The sequence below is a fragment of the Pelophylax lessonae genome (genome assembly GCF_965119305.1).
Source record: "Pelophylax lessonae genome assembly, chromosome: 5".
In the NCBI taxonomy this organism is placed as follows: domain Eukaryota; kingdom Metazoa; phylum Chordata; class Amphibia; order Anura; family Ranidae; genus Pelophylax; species Pelophylax lessonae.
Genome location: NC_138772.1, coordinates 398,452,174 through 398,465,221, shown reverse-complemented (window position 1 = coordinate 398,465,221; position 13,048 = coordinate 398,452,174).

The following is a 13,048-nucleotide window of genomic DNA, read 5'->3' as shown; positions in this document are numbered from 1 at the left end:
TGGGCAGTAGGAGTAGAGAATGTCCAAGGGTCACTGGGAGTAATAGTTCCCCATCTTTGTTATTGGGGGAGGAAAATTTCCCTAGCATTGGGGTCAGTGGAAGGAATAGGGTCTTGTCTCAGTGGAAGGAGCATTGACCCAAGAGCCAGAAAAAAGCAAGCAAAGGCCGTAATCCGGCCCCTGGGCCGCAGTTTGGAGACCACCGGTCTAGAAAGTCACACATAAATGAAGAAAGGAGTCCTCGCTTACATATCACAGCTTTTTAACAAGTGATTATAGCATATTTTATTATGAGACAAAAGATCACAAATTCAACTATTTTGAGCAGTTTATTGTCAGGTTCACAATTGGACACATGCTACAATAGAAGGTAAAGGTTACCAAACAAAAGCTGCCCATAGATGGATAGAATTTCATATGAACATTTGTTTGTTGTGCAAAAGATTTTGTTTGCTTCAAACATTTTATTTTGGAATTAAATGGACTTTAATTTCTATCTCCTTCTATTTTTTTCAAAACTGCAGCTTACAACAAAAGTTGATTTGACCCACTATCGATTAGAAAAAAAAATAAAAATAATAATAATAATAATAAATGACCAAATTTTTTTATATCTTCTATTCCCAAGAATTTTTGTTCAAAATTGTATCCATCTATGGCCAGCTTAAGGTGGTTGTACTGACATTTCACAGTGTAGTTGGGTGGGGGTTTCACCAATCCAATAAGCTGAATAGGCTGCACAGGACCAGCTCAATATTAGCTCCTGATTTCCAGCCTGTGATTATTAGGTCAAATCTGCTCTCCTTCTAAATGGATATCACCCAAGGAGATTTTCTAACTGGAAAAGCCAGGCGAAGACATCTGCCTGCCAGAAATTTAGAATTTCCCATGTGTCATTAGAGCTAAACCTGTATTGTGGGGTGATTGCACAATTCAATGTGGGGTTATCAATAGCAGGCAGCTGCAGTGTACAATCAGATCTCAATGTATATTCCATCATCCTAGATTTTTTACCGCTGCTAAGGTTTTCATGTTTGGTATAGCGGAATGGTATGAATATATCCTGCAAGACATAAAAACTGAGCTAGGAGGAGGATTGTAATGTGTGTGGTCAGCTTTATCTCTTCACACAGAAGAGTGAATCATCTTGCCTTTTAACTCTACTCTCCAATGAAAATAAGCATTGATAATGGCAAAACAACTATGGATAATGGATAATGAGCAATTAAGTAATGATTACAAATTTACTAGCCTGTCTAGGTCATGATAATTAGCTGTAATTTGCCAAAGTAAGGCACAAAAAAAAGCTATCATATTAAAGAAGCACAGACTGATAGCTAATACAAACCATTTGCACAGCCCCATGGTACAGAGGCACAGCCCCATGGTACAGAGGCACTACCCAATGGCACAGAGGCACTACCCAATGGCACAGAGGCACTGCCCCATGGCACAGAGGCACTGCCCCATGGTACAGAGGCACTACCCCATGGTACAGAGGCACTACCCCATGGTACAGCCTCATGATACAGCACACAGCCCCATGGTACAGAGGCACTGCCCCATGGTACAGAGGCACAGCCCCATGGTACAGAGGCACAGCCCCATGGTACAGAGGCACAGCCCCATGGTACAGAGGCACAGCCCCATGGTACAGAGGCACTACACCATGGTACAGAGGCACTACCTCATGGTACAGAGGCACTACCCCATGGTACAGCCTCATGATACAGCACACAGCCCCATGGTACAGAGGCACTGCCCCATGGTACAGAGGCACTGCCCCATGGTACAGAGGCACTACCCCATGGTACAGAGGCACTACCCCATGGTACAGAGGCACTACCCCATGGTACAGAGGCACTACCCCATGGTACAGAGGCACTGCCCCATGGTACAGAGGCACTGCCCCATGGTACAGAGGCACTGCCCCATGGTACAGAGGCACTGCCCCATGGTACAGAGGCACTGCCCCATGGTACAGAGGCACTGCCCCATGGTACAGAGGCACTACCCCATGGTACAGAGGCACTACCCCATGGTACAGAGGCACTGCCCCATGGTACAGAGGCACTGCCCCATGGTACAGAGGCACAGCCCCATGGTACAGAGGCACTACCCCATGGTACAGAGGCACTACCCCATGGTACAGAGGCACTACTCCATGGTACAGCGCACGTCTTGCTACAATATCTGCTAAAACATAAACAGCCTACTACAATAAATACAAATCCCAACCATACAAAGAGCCAAAAGAGTCCCAGCAAAGATAAGCCCATCACCTGGGGCATCTAATGCATTTCAATGGCCATCTGGCCAACATTTCCAGCCACTGAAGACAAACTCCAATTGTGCAAAGTTTTCCCAATATTTGACCCCCCACCCCAGTACTATAAGATCTGTTAGAGAAGGGGAATCCACATTTGCTAAGCATAGAACTGGAACTCCTGATCTATGATCACGGTGAATGAAAGGACCATCGGAGGACACAATGGTCGGTATATACGGGATGCAGAGATGGCCATCATTGTGATCTATGAGGAGATTACCTGTTCGGATTCAGTGAGGGATCCAGGGCTCCCCGGTCCTCCTGTACAATCCGGGTAAGTGTGGCAGAGGAGCTAACAATCAGCCCGTCTATTCCAGCCTATGGCTCCAGGTTCAGCTCTCCCGGATCCGCCACTCAGCCCCGACTCAGGGAGAGCTCTCCAGGTGGGGGCGTGTCCGGGGGAACGGGGGGAGGGGACTTCTTAAAGCATCTGTCCACCGTGCAAGAGTGTAAACATGGGGTCTCCTGTACAGGGGGATCACTGATCACCAGGATGCTGCACAGAGCTGGAAATACCCGATCTGAGCTCACACCATCCTCACCATTGTAAACATTGACTTCAGCTGGAAGGACCTAAATAGGCAACATTTTTACTTATCTCAGTATAAACTGAAGTTTGGCGTATTAAAAATATCGTTTTTTTTTTTTTTTTAACGAATTTATACCGATATCGGTTTCTTTTTCATGATCCTATGTGTTGTATATTGTAACATTGTAGCAGATCATTCCTGCCATGTATTGGAGTCAAGTTGAAGCATCGGACATCTATAAAAGAGCACCACCTTGTGGCCAGATATGTTAGCACATATTCTGAGTTTTTAGGAAGGTTGGGATTTTTGACATGCCAGCTGCTCCATATTTTCAGGACTGTAATTTAAATACAAATTTGTAGAAGATCCCTATAGTATATCTGTAATTCCAAAGATCCCTGCTGAGATTGTAGCCTGTATAAAATATAAATATGATTAATGTCTAAACAGGACTAAAGTATATGTGAACCCTCATCTTGTAAAATAACGCATTCAATTTAAATAAATACTTATAAATACTTTATCTTTCTATTTTTTTTAATAAGTGGCCAAAGAATCTTTGTTCTTAGCTGCATTAAGGGGCATAGAGAGGTGAGGGTGGAGAATAGCGGTAAACTGATCTTCCCAGTGAATGGCTGTGCAGGGGGCAAGATTGACAAAAATGACCACACTGGGATGGATGTGCTCTCATGCCTAGGGAGGTCAGTTTGAAAAAGAAGAGCAGGGGAACTGGCAGGAACACAATATACCTATATACAACATGTAAACTAATGCCTCGTACACACGTACCGATCGTCGGCCGACCGATCGGCCGTCTTTTGTCCAGGGCTGTCCTGTCCGCTGAAAAGTGCAAAAGACTGCACAAGAATTTTGTCCGCCGACTGCAGAAGTGATGTCATGTGATGGTTAACTTTCCCTGTGTTTTTTCTTCTCTGAGAATGCCCAGTCTTGCAAATCTGCTGATTGTCGGCCGAATTCTGTACTGACTGGCGAACAATCGGCCGTTCTGGTGTTGGCCAACAAAAATTTTAATGCCTGCATGACAGATTCTTTTCGGCCGAAAGTGCACTGTCGGCTGTCGGAAGCATCATACTAACAGGCCTACAATCGGCCAATCGGTCGTCGGCCGAATATTTACATCTGACAATCGGTACGTGTGTACGGGGCTTTAGAATTGAATATGTCACTATTTTTCTACGTAAATATATTTCTAAAGGTGCTATTAACATGAAAGTTTCACCACATGTCAGTAGCAACCCATGCAATTCATACGTACAAGGAAACCAAAACAAATACGTTCAGAAATTAAGTTTTGTGTAATAAAATGGAATGACACAGGGAAAAAGTATTGAACACACTAACTGAAACTTATTTAATACTTTGTGCAAAATCCTTTCTTGGTAATTACAGCTTTAAGATGCCTCCTGTATTGAGAAACTAGTCGCATGCATTGCTCAGGTGTCAGCCAATCAGCTGACTTGAATCCATAAGAAATTCTATGGAAAGAACTAAAGATCAGAGTTCATAGAAGAGGCCCACAAAACCTTTAAGATTGGAAGACTGTTTGTGTGGAAGAATAGGCCAAAATGACATCTGAGCAATGCATGCGACTAGTTTCTCAATACAGGAGGCATCTTAAAGCCGTAATTACCAAGAAAGGATTTTGCACAAAGTATTAAATACGTTTCAGTTAGTGTGTTCAATACTTTTTCCCTGTGTCATTCCATTTTATTACACATAACTTAATTTCTGAACTTATTTGTTTTGGTCCCTTTGTATGTATGGATTGGAGTTGTTACCGACATGTGGTGAAAATTAGAGATCGACCGATTATCGGCAACACCGATATATCGGGGGCTGATATGCACTTTCCCCGATATATCGGAATTGGCCTCTGAAGTTACCGATATTGCCGATATTTTTGTGACATCATTGCGTATTTTGCGCTGCACGCATTCTGCCTTCTAAGACTGCCTACCACGCCTGCGCGACCCAAATGTGAGGTAATTTCACCGCGTGCTGCACAGGTCCTCTGCCTTCTAAGACTGCCTCCCACGCCTCGGACAGCCTCCTTTGCACTGTGCAGCCAGCTGCAGTCCGGTCACGGTGCTCACGGTGCCAACCATCCACCCACAGGCCCTGGCCTCAGCTACCCACCACAGGGTGCCAGCCGCCAGCCATCCAACCCACAACAGAACAGGATGCCAGGCCAGCATCCAGCCACCCACCCCAAAACAGGGTGCCAGCAGCCAGCCAGCCACCCATCAACAGGGTTCCAGAGAGAAAACCAGCACTCAGATGACACCAAGCCAGCCACCCACCCACTACCACACAGTGTTGCAGCAAGCCAGCCAATCACAACAGGCCAGGGTGAGCGACACCAACAACAGGGTGACACCAAGCCAGCCACCAACCACAGTGTTCCAGCAAGCCAGCCACCCACACCAGGGTGATACCAAGCCAGCCACCCAGCACAGTGTTCCAGCAAGCCAGCCACCCACAACAGGGTGACACCAAGCCAGCCACCCAGCACAGTGTTCCAGCAAGCCAGCCACCCACAACAGGGTGACACCAAGCTAGCCACCCACCACAGTGTTCCAGAAAGTCAGCCACCCACAACAGGGTGACACCAAGCCAGCCACACTGCCAGGTGTCAGCCACCGACCCAGAACAGGGTGCCAGCCAGCCAACCAAACTGCCAGGTGTCAGTCACCAACCCACAAGGGTGCAAGCAACTCAGCAAGCAACCCAAACTGCCAGGCGTCAGCCACCGACCAACAACAGTGTGACAGCAGCCAGCCACCCTACAACAGGGTGCCAGCAAGCAAGCCACCCACACTGCCAGGCGTCAGCCGCCAACCCACAACAGGGTGCCAGCAAGTCACCCACACTGCCAGGCATCAGTCACCAATCCACAACAGGGTGCCAGCAAGCCACCTACAGTGCCAGGCATCAGCAACCAACCCACAACAGAGTGCCAGCAAGCCACCCACACCACCAGGCATCAGCCACCAACCCACAAGGGTACCAGCAAGCCACCCACACTGTTAGGCGTCAGCCCCTGACCGACCCACAACAGGATGCAGCAAGCCATGTTTTTTACTTTTTTGTGTCTTTCAAATTGCAATGGAGATGGATGAGGAGAGAAAAAGTAGAAAAGGAGAGAAAAAGTAAAAGTGTGGTCTGGAACTATTTCTCGTCTCAACCTTATCCAGGAAAAGCAGTAGTCTGCAACACATGCACAAACAATATAAGCATGGGATCAGTAACTGCAAAAAACAGAAATACGTCAAATCTTTGGGCCCATCTAAGAGTTTATCATATTGAATTATATCATGCATCAAGAGAAAAAAAATGAATATCAATGTGATTTTGAAATACCTCCTCCACTATCCCAGGCACCAATAACAGATATGTTTCTGAAAAAAAACAGGTGTCACTGTCTAGATTCAGATGGAAGATCCCAACTGCTGGACAGAGTAATCACAGAGATGATTGTCACTGATAATCAGCCATTTACAATGGTGTCTGACTCAGGATTTAAGCGATTGATGTCCATACTTGAGCCAAGCTACACACTAAAGAGTGAGAAGTGTTATCGAACAGAAATGCTGAGAAAGATTCACCAAAAGGTCGTTGACAAGGTAAAGGCTATGCTGCAACCAGAGAATGCTGGCAACTTGCTCTCATTCACGACTGACTGCTGGTCAGGACAAACAGAGTCACTAATGATTCTTACATACCACTTCATTGACAGCGGATGGACAAAGAGGCAATTGGTGTTGAATACAAAAGTGATGCAAGGATCCCACACTGAGTACAGTAGAGAAATGTTTCTAGGCATGCTTGAAGACTGAGGAATCAACAAAGACCGAGTGATGCTTGTGCTACTTCGAGACAGTGGAGAAAACCTGCGGAAAGGAATGGGGCTTGATGATATGTCATACCTCAGTGTCATGGCACACAACACCTTCCAACTTTCAAATGACGGTCTGTCAAGCCAAAGAGCATTGATTATATATATATTTTTTGAGAACCATGAACAGATCAGAAATGTTGTGCTTGCAAGTCTTTTGAATCCTAAATACATAAACAATGCTTTCTCTTCTGATGATGTATTGGCAAAGGCAAAACAATGGCTGACAGAAGATATTCAACAGGAGGTTCCTGCCAAAAAGACAAGTCCAGATCACGTTTTTTATAATATGAAAGAGCAGCATGCTGCAAAACAGAAAAATGTCCAAAAATACGCTAACGAACAGAAGAGAATCGTCTTCATCGTGGTCGAATTGATCAGAACATTTTCAGTGTTTTATTGGGGCCTCATGCGGAGCATTTAATTTCTTCTGAATCTGCAATAATGACCCTGGATAATGAACTTCATCTCTATTTGAAGGAACCAGTAATTGACAGAAGAAGTGATCCTCTTCAGTGGTGGAAAGAAAATGAGGCACGCTACAAAAGACTTGCTTCCCATGCTAGAAGATACCTCTCTCTCTCTCTCTTCTCTTCTGCCCCCCTCTCCTCCTGAGCATGTTTTTTGAAGTGGCAGCATTATATGAACAAAACAGAAGCCCTTTAACAGGTGACCATGGACATGCTTAAATATTCTGCTTTCTGCAGTATAATATTGTTCTACTTAACTGGGAGTATTGAAAAGAGTAGTGTCCACTCAAATCCACTGTCTAGCTGTTGCCTAGCTTTTTTTCTAGCAGTTTTGCACTGGCTGCACTGCAGTAGTTGCAGTGAGTTCCCTACTGCAGAGGTAGTCCACTGACTCCAATCCAATCCACTGTCTTGCTGTTGTCTACCTTTTTTCTAGCAATTTTGCACTGACTGCAGTAAATCATTGCAGTGAGTGCACTACTGCAGAGGTAGTCCACTGACTCCAGTCCAATCCACTGTCTAGCTGCTGCCTAGCTTTTGTTCTAGCAGTTTTGTACTGACTGCAGTAGTTGCAGTGAGTGCCCTACTGCAGTGGTAGTCCACCGACTCCAATCCAATCCACTGTCTAGCTGTTGTCTAGCTTTTTTTCTAGCAGTTTTGCACTGACTGCACTGCAGTAGTGATTTAACATTATTGCAGTGAGTGAGTGCACTACTGCAGCAGTTTATTATGCATTATTGCACAATCAGAATGATGTGGAACTAAATGTCCCTGCAATTGAAGTTTTCCTATCAGTTCTCATGCAGTTAAGGTGTGAAGAACGAGCCCTTAATGATAAAAATGTTAATAAATAAAGTTTTACATGTTCAGTAACAGATTTGTGTCGAAATTTGTGTTTATTTTGCAAAATTTTAAATGTACAAAAATATCGGCCAATATCGGCCGATACCGATATGCGATCGCCGAAATATCGGTATCGGCAACGAAAAAATGATATCGGTCGATCATTAGTGAAAATGTCCTGTACCTAAAAAAATGGTGACGTGTTCAAAACTTATTATAAACGCTGTATATAAATATATATACTGTATGTATATATATATATATATATATATATATATATACACAGTATCTCACAAAAGTGAGTACACCCCTCACATTTTTGTAAATATTTTATTATACCTTTTCATGTGACAACACTGAAGAAATGAAACTTTGCTACAATTTAAAGTAGTGAGTGTACAGCTTGTATAACAGTGTAAATTTGCTGTCCCCTCAAAATAACTCAATACACAGCCATTAATGTCTAAACCACTGGCAACAAAAGTGAGTACACCCCTAAGTGAAAATGTCCAAATCTGGGCCAATTAGCCATTTTCCCTCCCCTATCTCATGTGACTCGTTAGTGTTACAAGGTCTCAAATATGAATGGGGAGCAGGTGTGTTTAATTTGGTGTTATCGTTCTCACTCTCTCAGACTGGTCACTGGAAGTTCAACATGGCACCTCATGGCAAAGAACTCTCTGAGGATCTGAAAAAAAGAATTGTTGCTCTACATAAAGATGGCCTAGGCTATAAGAAGATTGCCAAGACCCTGAAAATGAGCTGCAGCAGGGTGGTCAAGACCATACAGCGATTTAACAGGTTCCCCTCAGAACAGGCCTCACCATGGTCGACCAAAGAAGTTGAGTGCACATGCTCATGCTCAGTGTCATATCCAGAGGTTGCTTTTGGAAATAGACACACGAATGGTGGGGGGGTCAACCTGTCAGTGCTCAGACAATACACTGCATACTGCATCAAATTGGTCTGCAAAGCTGTCATCCCAGAAGGAAGCATCTTCTAAAGATGATACACAAGAAAGTTTGATGAAGACAAGTAGACTAAAGGCATTATTGGAACCATGTCCTGTGGTCTGATGAGACCAAGATAAACTTATTTGGTTCAGATGGTGTCAAGCATGTGTGGCGGCAACCAGGTGAGGAGTACAAAGATAAGTGTGTCTTGCCTACAGTCAAGCATGGTGGTGGGAGTGTCATGGTCTGGGACTGCATGAGTGCTGCCGGCACTGGGGAGTTACAGTTCATTGAGGGAACCATGATTGCCAACATTAACTGTGACATACTGAAGCAGAGCATGATCCCCTCTCTTCATAGACTGAGCCGCAGGGCAGTATTCCAACATGATAACGACTCCAAACACACCTCCAAAATTACCACTGCCTTGCTAAAGAAGCTTAAAATGTCCAAATTGGTCCCCAAGTGTCAATATCTTGTGTGGCCACCATTATTTTCCAGCATTGCCTTAGCCCTCTTGGGCACGGAGTTCACCAGAGCTTCGCAGGTTGCCACTGGAGTCCTCTTCCACTCCTCCATGACGACATCACGGAGCTGGTGGATGTTAGAGACCTTGCTCTCCTCCATCTTCCGTTTAAAGATGCCCCACAGATGCTCAATAGGGTTTAGATCTGGAGACATGCTTGGCGAGTCCATCACCTTTACCCTCAGCTTCTTTAGCAAGGCATTGGTCATCTTGGAGGTGTGTTTGGGGTCCTTATCATGTTGGAATACTGCCCTGAGGCCCAGTCTCTGAAGCAAGGGGATCATGATCTGCTTCAGTATGTCACAGTACATGTTGGCATTCATGGTTTCCCTGACAGGCTGACACCCCCCCACCCCTTAACTTTTGCAGCAATGCTGGCAGCACTCATACGTCTGTTTTCCAAAGACAACCCCTGGATATGACGCTGAGCACGTGCACTCAACTTCTTTGGTTGAGGTAGGTGGAACCTGTCCTGTTAAACAGCTGTATGGTTTTGGCCACCATGCTGCAGCTCAGTTTCAGGGTCTTGGCAATCTTCGTATAGCCTAGGCCATCTTTATGTAGAGCAACAATTCTTTTTTTAGATCCTCAGAGAGTTCTTCTGCCATGAGGTGCCATGTTGGACTTCCAGTGACCAGTATGAGAGAGTGAGAGTGATAACACCAAATTTAACACACCTGCTCCCCATTCACACCTGAGACCTTGTAACATTAACGAGTCACATGATACTGGGGAGGGAAAATAGCTCATTTGGCCCAATTTGGATATTTTAATTTAGGGGTGTAATCACTTTTGTTGCCAGCGGTTTAGAAATTAATGGCTGTGTGTTGAGTAATTTTTAGGGGACAGCAAATTTACACTGTTATACAAGCTGTACACTCACTACTTTACATTGTAGCAAAGTGTCATTTCTTCAGTGTTGTAACATGAAAAGATATAATAAAATATTTACAAAAATGTGAGGGGTGTACTCACTTTTGTGAGATACTGTACATACAAGTTCAAAGAGGCAATCTCAGCTATAAGAAAATATAGTTACATTTGCCATCAGTGCCTCCACTGAACTGAATCATCATTCTCTTTCAGAGCTACAGACGCCACTAAAATCTCCAGCATCTGACACTTCCTGGTGTGTCAGATACCTGCGTTCTTCCTGCATCTCCATTCTGGCTGCTGTGTCCCCAACCTGTATTTCAAACTGTGACATGGTGGCAGTAAAGTGTTGGGGGGAGGGGGCAGCAGAGAGACACCAGCAATTATTATACCGGGACGTGTCAGATGCTGGATATTCTAGCAGCAACTGTACCTCTGCAAGAGAGCAAAGCTCTGATTTGCCAGAGATGCTTATGGTAAGTACTAGGATGGTATTGTACAATGATTTTAATAAAACTTTCTTTTTAAAATGACTTTTGTCTTAAAAAAATAAAATCAAGCTTCCAGTATATTTATTACAAATATAGGGCAGGGAAAGGCCATCCAAAAACATATTTTAATTTATGGTAGATTTGACAGGCTTAAGAATGATAACAGAAAAGTGAGAAAGATAACGCAATAGCATTTAATTTCTGTTTCTTGAACCAATACATAAATAAAATAAAACAAATAATAATAAAACTGATTAAATAAAAGTGTTTAAAGTAGAAGTCTGGGCTAGAACTAACTAAGCTTAAAACGGCTCCCACCCACCTTGTGACTCCTAGACTATTTACCCTGTAGAGGGAAGATACATATACTTACCTATTCTTGGAGAGGCCCAGCCCAGTCATGTAGCTTCAGGGGAGAGGAGAGACTGCCGACACTGGATGAAATGCCTGTGCAGTGACATCACCCGTAGACTTACTATTGGGCATCTGTTGGCAGTTATCCATCCTCTCCCCTGAAGCCGGCTGCTGGGAGCCAATTACATGACTGAACTAAGTGCCCTGAGAATAGTTGACATAGGTGTTTGAAGGGGGTGGGAGCAGTTTTAGCTTAGATAGTTCTACTTTAATGTCGAATTCTCACTTTTCAGAGTTACATCAGTAAAGATTTTAAGAAAACTTTTGGCAATAGGGTTAGATGTAAAGCTAAATTCCAGGCACATATAAAAGACACAAATATATTCAGCTACAGTACAGTAAAAATGTTTTAGGCAGGTGTGAAAAAAATGCTGTCAATTTAAGAATGCTTTCAGAAATAGAAGTGTTAATAGTTTCTTTTTATAAATCAACAAAACGGAAAGTAAATGAACAAAAAAGAAATCCAAATCAAATTAATATTTGGTGTGACCACCCTTTGTCTTCAAAACATCATGAATTCTTCTAGGTATAGTACAATTGCATAGTTTTTGAAGGAACCCGGCAGGTAGGTTGTTCCAAACATCTTGGAGAACTAACCACAGATCTTTTGTTGATGTAGGCTACCTCAAATCCTATATGTAATCCCAGACATACTTGATGATGTTGAGATCAGGGCTCAACCATCACTTTCAGGACTCCTTGTTCTTCTTTATGCTGAAGATAGTTCTTAATGGCATTGGCCGTATGTTTGGGGTCGTTGTTCTGCTGTAGAATACATTTGGGGCCAATCACATGCCTCGCTGATGCTATGGCATGTTGGATACGTATCTGCCTGTATTTCTCAGCATTAAGGGCACCATTGATCCTGACCAAATCTCCAAATCCATTTGCAGAAATGCAGCCCTAAACTTGCAAGGAACCTCCACCATGCTTAACTGTTGCCTGAAGATACTCATTATTGTACCATTCTCCAGCCCTTCAGTGAACAAACTGCCTCTTGCTACAGACAAATATTTCAAAATTTTACTCATCAGTCCAGAACATCTGCTGCAATTTTTCTGCACTCTAGTAACTATGTTTTGGTGCATAGTGGAATCACTTAGCCTTGTTTCCACATTAAGGGTATGGTTTTCTGGCCAGAAATCTTGCATTTAGACAGTAAATGGGTGTACCTGGGTCCCACTGGTTTCCTCCAGTTCTATGCTGATGGCACTGCTGGACATCTTCTGAGGTTCAAGTGAAGTAAGTATGATGTGACTTTCATTGCTGCAATAAGTCTCTGTCAGGGCCTTCACCCAGCCCCTTCTGACATCCCTTTTGGTTCCTGATCCTGTTCCTCTGCCTCCGACTATGCTGATTTCTGGTTTCCTGATCACTGGCTCGTCTGACTTCCCGTTTTGGCTTCCGACACTTGGCTTATGTTTTGATTACTTTTACTGTTCTGTACCATTTTTTAACATTACATTAAAGGTGTGATTTTACTGCATTTTCTGTCTCAGTCTAATTTATGGTTCCTGACAGTAGGCGAAGACCCTGAATTCAGAAGATTCATCAATCCATCTAGTGGTAATTTATTTTCCAGATTGGATAAGCAGGAGCACCGCATGGATCGTTAACTGCAGAGTTAACTTTAGTGTGGGAATACAAAAAAATAAATAAACATACATACTTAGCTACCTGCTGCATCTGTCCCCTGGCGGCTC